We start from the raw sequence: 6873 nt of genomic DNA on the forward strand, positions 1-6873 counted from the left end.
CTGTGATGCTACTTTACGGTCAAAATTGGAAAAAAGGGACCCGCCGGGTAGTTTACACTATTTTTGTTGCACTTTCAGGCGTGGCCCTTACGTGACCCCGTAGGACACCCTGTGGTTACCTGGCTATTTTTTTAAGCAAGACCGGGCCCCGGAATATTTTTCAATTCGAGTTAGAATCACCCCGGGACCCGACTACAAATAAAAACCGTGAGTTAATCGTGAAAACACTGAGATGTCCCCCTCCCTTTTCCGGTACCCGGCAGTCCACCATGACAAGTTTGTGGCTTCGGGGCCCGGCCGGGGTTACACCCCTAACGGGCACAGGTGCAAATGTTACCGACCACATTCAATAATGCATATTGAAGACCAGTACGTTTACCTTATAAGGCGGTTCAGCACTAAACATTTACTTCTTCATACATCAGAAATTGTCTAATTTCCCCGTACAAATTATGAGCAACAGCACTAGCCTGTATTTCATAGTAACCTGCCTTTGTTTTGGCTTCCAAGATGTCAGTCTCGAACTCGTGCAGTTTTCCGTGGTGCTTCAGAGCGTAAAAAACTTCGATCAGTCGCTGGAGAAGCGCCCCCTCGGAGATCCGAAGTGAACTGTAGTCGTCCCACCTGTCTGAGAAGACGAAGTCCCAAAACTCCCCTGGAAAACACCAGCATGTTTTTAAATGTTCTGTCCTCAACCGGAATGGCGATTTGAGTATAATTTCAACGTTATGCATTACACAAACGTTTTGACATGTAGCGTAATTGCTTTGATATGGTTCTATTTTTGGCAGCCCTTCCCCAATGCAAACACACAGGCGTGGGCACACGCGCATACGCACACGCGCCCATGTATACATGCACGCACACAAACACATGTACACACAGGCGCAAACACATACACATACACAGACAACCACAGACAGACACAGGTCCTACCTAGAAACACACACACATACTTACAAACACAGACAGGCAGACAAGCACACACATACCAACACACATGCATACATACATACAAACACGCACGCATACATACAAACACACACACACACACACAGACAGACAAACAAACACAAACACACCGTTTGGACAACTGACAAATAACGCTCGTTCTCATTTAAATGTACACATTTTGTAATCTCCGTTACCGATTGAAATAAGACGTTCCTGGCATTAGGATATGCCACATATAAGATGACAAACTGCCGTTTTTATGACGACTTAAAACTTTTCTAGCTTTTAAAAACGGCAGTTGCGTACCTTATATGTGGCATATCTTAATGTCAGGAACGTCTAAATTCTAACGGTAACGGAGATTACAAAATGTGCACATTAAAATGAGAACGAGCGATAAGCCTTATCTTTAGATTTTATCTGACGTTATCCGCCAAGTTGAAGTGCCCCCTCACCAGTGCTTGTGCATAAGTGGGTCATATAAGCTTATGCCTTTCACATGAGGTGTATGCGCCGTATCCTTGGTATATCATGGAAGGACAAAGTGACCAACACCGAAGTGCTGTCCCGCGCCGGCCTCCCCACCCTGCTCAGGCAGCGCAGACTTCGCTGGCTAGGCCACGTCCGTCGCATGGGGGATGGACGAATCCCTAAAGACCTCCTCTACGGAGAACTGATCTCAGGAAAGAGACGTACAGGGAGGCCACAGCTGCGATTCAAAGATGTCTGCAAGAGGGACTTGAAGGCTTTAGATATTGATACGGAGCACTGGGAGGACCTTGCAAGTGACCGTTCCAGGTGGAGATGCACACTGTCCAGACAGCTCAAATCAGGAGAAGCCAGACTGATGTGCAACGCAGAAGAAAGGCGGAACCGCAGAAAAGAGCTTTGCAACAGAACTGATGAGTCAGCTTACAGATGTGATTTTGTGGCAGAGACTGCCATTCTCGTATAGGGCTGTTTAGCCATAGTCGATGCTGTAGGGCTGTCGTGAATCAGGATTTTACCATGGTCAATACTGACCGACGGAGGCCATATATAAGCTTATGTCACATCTGGGGATCGTCTATTCTCTATATCTAGTCATCAGTTTGACTGTAGATGCTTCACCTTCTCTCATATGCACCGGAGGATGCCGATGTCGCCCGTCGTACCGCTCTAACCATATCTCTGACTCCGCCGGACAGAAGTCACCAGGGTCGCGCTGCTGAATCTTCCACAGCTGCAGTTCCTGATAAAATACCAAGGCGGCGTAGTTACACTTTATGCTTAGTACCTTTTTCCCAAGAAAGGGAAGTATTGTGTTTTACTCGTCTATCTGTGTGTGTTTGTGTTTGTGTATGTGTATGTGCCTGTGTGCGTGTCTGTCTGTATGTATGTACGTGTGTGAGTGTCTGTCCGTCACCATTTGTGTGTGCTGGTATGAGCGTTTGTGTGTCTGTTTGTCTGTGTGCGTGTGTGTGTGTGTCTATGTGTGTGTGCGTTTGCATGTCTGCTAGTGTGTGTGACTGTGACTGTGTATGTTTAGGTGTATGTGTGTGCGTGTGTGTGTGTGTGTGTGTGTGTGTGTATGTGTGTGTGTGTGTGTGTGTGTGTGAAACACACAGTCGCACACACATGTGTGTGCGACTGTGTGTTTCTGTGCATGTTTAGGTGCATGTGTATGTGAGTGTGTTTATATATGTCTGTATGTATGAAAGTATGTATATGTGCATGAATGAAGGAACTTGATTGCTCGACAGTTGTACATGGTGCAATGTATGGCAACAATGGCAAGACAATCAATACAATGAGTACTTAACTATTCTATTCTGAAAACTATAACTACAAGAATATGGGCGTAAATGGCGTCCGATATAATATTACTATACCCTTCTGTCTTTTATATGTGTATGTGTATTAGTAGCACTCTTTCTCCCTCTCTGTGTCCCTGCATGAAGTCTGCTAATTCTGATTGACTTGTACCCGGGCTAACATTGTTATGAACTACTTTACGCTAATTATTTTAAGCACCCCTCGGGTACATATTATTATTCTGAAATGAAAAGGTCAACACGATTATACAAAGCCTGATTACATCGAGTCCCAAACTACCCTCCCAGCGAGAGTTTGGTATTCACAATTATAGATAACTCAGTTTAAATGAATAGGAGAGGTATAAGATAACGAATCTAATATGTTTGCCATGATATAGTTCCCTACGCTGAACAACTCGGACGGGATTACGTTACATTAGATTAAGGGAAAATTTAAAGCCATCCCAACCCGTTCTTCACGTGTATTTCTCGTAGGGTGTTTTGATTAAAATGTAATAGTTTTTGAAACAATCATGACTCCAAAATACATTTGTGGAAATACTGCTAGATTTTGAAATGAATTTATGAAATGACAATGTATGTCAACACGTTTCTTATGACTGTTATGATACATTTTGTATATGTCGTGACCATTTATCATCTCTCATATGCCTTTGTGGAAAATACATTTCTCATATGCTGACGACCGCTTTGTGTTTGTAAAAAGGCACTGCACGACATATGACCTAGCTGGCACGCTAATGCAGAGGAAGATACAGCCGAGGAGAGGTCCTAAGGGATATCGCTAGACAGACAATCACCAACAATCTGAGCAATATTTTGTAAGATATTTGTTGTAGTTATTAGTTTAACAATTTTTTTTTCTCCATCTAACTACTCAAGCAATAAGAGAACGCTACATAGTCTATGTTTCGGTAATATTGAATCGTGGCTTGTAGCAGTGTTGATATTGCCGCGAATATATAGCTTTATTAGTATATTGCGTTTGAATCAAAAGTTAAGTTCTTGAAAAGTGGTGATTCGGGTTTTTTAAATGATCGTTGGTTTCTTGATGTTGTTGTTGTTGTTTCTGTACAGTTGTTTGTCTTGTCGGCTCCTGTTTACTCGGTACTTTGTTATTTCTTCTCTCTCTGTACTAGAATTAAGAACTATCTTCCTATCCTGCTAGTTAGAGTCTGTCAGTCGGTACATAGATGATATAACTATGAATAATTTTTCTTGTGAAAATGATATCGATCTCTTTTTGCCAAGTACAATGAACTGTGAACCATGGCTTAACGTCAGTTACAACCCTACAGCATGCGGAATCGAACTTATGGCTTCTAGTTCAAGGGGCTGAGGGCCGCTTACCACTTGACTACGAACGCTATAACTTGTGTCTATTTAACACACACTTAAAGGTGTTGTATGCCACCAAAGGTAAACTGCAATGACAAAAAGCGTCTACCACGGGTCGACATCCATTGTTGTCTCAAGACGTCGACACTTATATCTAAGAAGTTAGGTGAGATCTTCTCACCTGCCTACGTACTCACCTTGACGAGATCTTCCTCATGATCCGACAGCAAGTTGACGTTGAAGCGCACCTGTTTCTTGGGTGTCGCCAGGTAGCGTCGCACCTTGCCGTACAACGTACCGCGAATCTCCGCGCTAGTCATGGCGGGGTGCTTCAAGCACTGAGAATGTCTCCAAACGTCCTGTCTTGACAGAAATGATATACAACAGCCTCTTTTGTCCTCTTTAATAAGATTAACGTTATTTTCCACATGCGACAACCGACCCAAGTATGGAACAATAGAACAATAACAGAGTGACGTCATTCGGTGACCTGAGACGACCTCGGCCGTCCGTCACTGTTTATGAAAACTTGGCTGAGATGGCGGCGTATTAATTTCATAGTGACGTTCAAGTCTGTTTCACGAGATTGATTTCCATGATTTCCAGTAATGTATTCTGTTGGTCCGACGGTAACCTATTATGAAGTCACGTACTACTATAAACAGGTATTCACCTTAGATGACCCTAACTGACGTCAAGTCTACAGCCCTTTTGTATCACAAAAGATTACCAATATTTGACTACTTTCCTTTGACATATTTCGTAATTGCTAGTATCAACATTTCTATATGGTTGATTCTTTGTTGACACGTTTAAAAGAGCTTTGTTAAAGTTTTTTGTATGAAATGAACATGCCTAATACCCTGGGTACGAGAGTCCCACGTCATAGAACAACCGAACACTTCCGCGAACGAGAAAGAAAGAACACCGTTCGAATTCTATCGAACGTGGCGTTGGGTGGACAGTAACGGTAATGGCGGAACGGTAAAAATGGGAAAACGCTACTACGAGAAATGCCTGTTTCTCTGGCTCTATCTCTTCTAGCATGCACCCTTGCAGTTTCAGGTAAGGAAGTTCATTGATCAAGCGGCATAGTCGAAAAATATTTGAACTTTTAGGTCTTAGATTTTAGGGGTTTTACGTTACTACTTTTGTTTGTTTGGCTAACAACAATTCTTTGCCAAAGATATCTACCGCTGAAGTATGCTATTCCCCTAAATCGTGCCCATTGGAGGTAAATGCAAGGTACGCTACGGTTGTCGATGTCTTTTTCTCTGTTACAAATATATGTGTTTTGAGTCAACATAGAGTTGTTAGGTAAATAATACTGTGTTTTCAGTAAACAGTCCACATAACCAGCTTGACCGCTGTAATATGCAGGTTAATGTCCTTTTCATCTTATATTCTCCAAGCAGAGGTTTCGGTGGGAGTGTAGTGGCTGCGATTTCCTACAAGTGGGTCCTTCCACAGATCTATGAACATAGTAAAATTACCGCAAAGACACCTGATTGCCAATGTGTGTGTGTGTGTGTGTGTGTGTGTCTGCTTGTGTGTGTTTGTATGTGTGTGTGTGTGTCCGTCTGTCTGTGTGTGCGTATATGTGTGTGTGTGTGCGTGTGTGTGTGTGTGTGTGTGTGTGTGTGTTTATTTGTGTCTGTATGTCTCTTCATTATGTACAAGAAGTGATGTGTTTATGAATAGAGGTGGCGCTTCCACGGTGGTCTCCTCATGCGGCGCTAACAACCAACAATTTGTGTTGTGAGAAGGTTTAGACACCATTCTAAACAGATTGTAGACGTCTGCACCTGTTTGTGAAATCGTTATCTGGCAATAAAAGTTGATGGGATGCTAAAGGTTAAAATGTTTGATTGTATGGGACCCTTTGTGGTGCAATATAACCTTGGCCGCTGTGGGGAGCCGCTTGATGAGCTGAATTCTTTTTATACCGTCTTCTAACAAGACAGCATATCTTCTGAAATATGAAAGCTATACTGCCTTTTGAAACAAGAATAGATATTATGAGAAGGATTTTTTGTTTATCATTAAAACGCTTAATATGAATTCACTTGACTTCATTTTTCCTACAGTTCTGCCAACAACTGGCTTTACATCTGATGGGTTCTGGGGAAACACGGAAACCTGGCCAGACTATGTTGACTATCCGTCAGAAAAACTACCATCGCACAGCGCCAGATCTCACAGCGGACACGCACACGGGAAACACCACAACAAACACGCTGTAAATGGTCGCACTGGGAAACACCGAGAATCTTCGAGTTTACCAGCCCATGAAACGCACGCCGCAGGACCGAGACAGCAAAACGTTCTGTTGGAAAAGTTGTTGCCAAGCTCTTTCAACATAAAAAGTAGACAGGAGGACATGATAGAAGATTACCAACTAGGCCTTGATGTTGTGCCTGTACGCAGAAAGTCGCCACTACCCCCTGTATATCCTAAAGACGCGTTGAGTCAAAGGAGAAAGACATTCAAACCTAATGCTTTCAAACCACCCGTTGTGGCAATGAGGACTGGTTTTAATAACGCTTCTGCATCAGAGAAAATTCAAACTAAGAGGCAAAGTTTTTCGTCGAACGAGTGCATGGCTACCGTCATCTATGCGTCATCTCTGACGTTTCTAGTCACCGTTGTGATGGTGATCCTCCTCTACCTCGTCCTAGTGCGCATGTTCAAACGGCGCCGCTTCAAGCCACACGATTGGTGGATGGCGGGTCAGGGGTCAGAACATGGCGACGATGACGTCATG

The sequence above is a fragment of the Branchiostoma lanceolatum genome, chromosome 8, assembly GCF_035083965.1.
Source record: "Branchiostoma lanceolatum isolate klBraLanc5 chromosome 8, klBraLanc5.hap2, whole genome shotgun sequence".
NCBI lineage: Eukaryota > Metazoa > Chordata > Leptocardii > Amphioxiformes > Branchiostomatidae > Branchiostoma > Branchiostoma lanceolatum.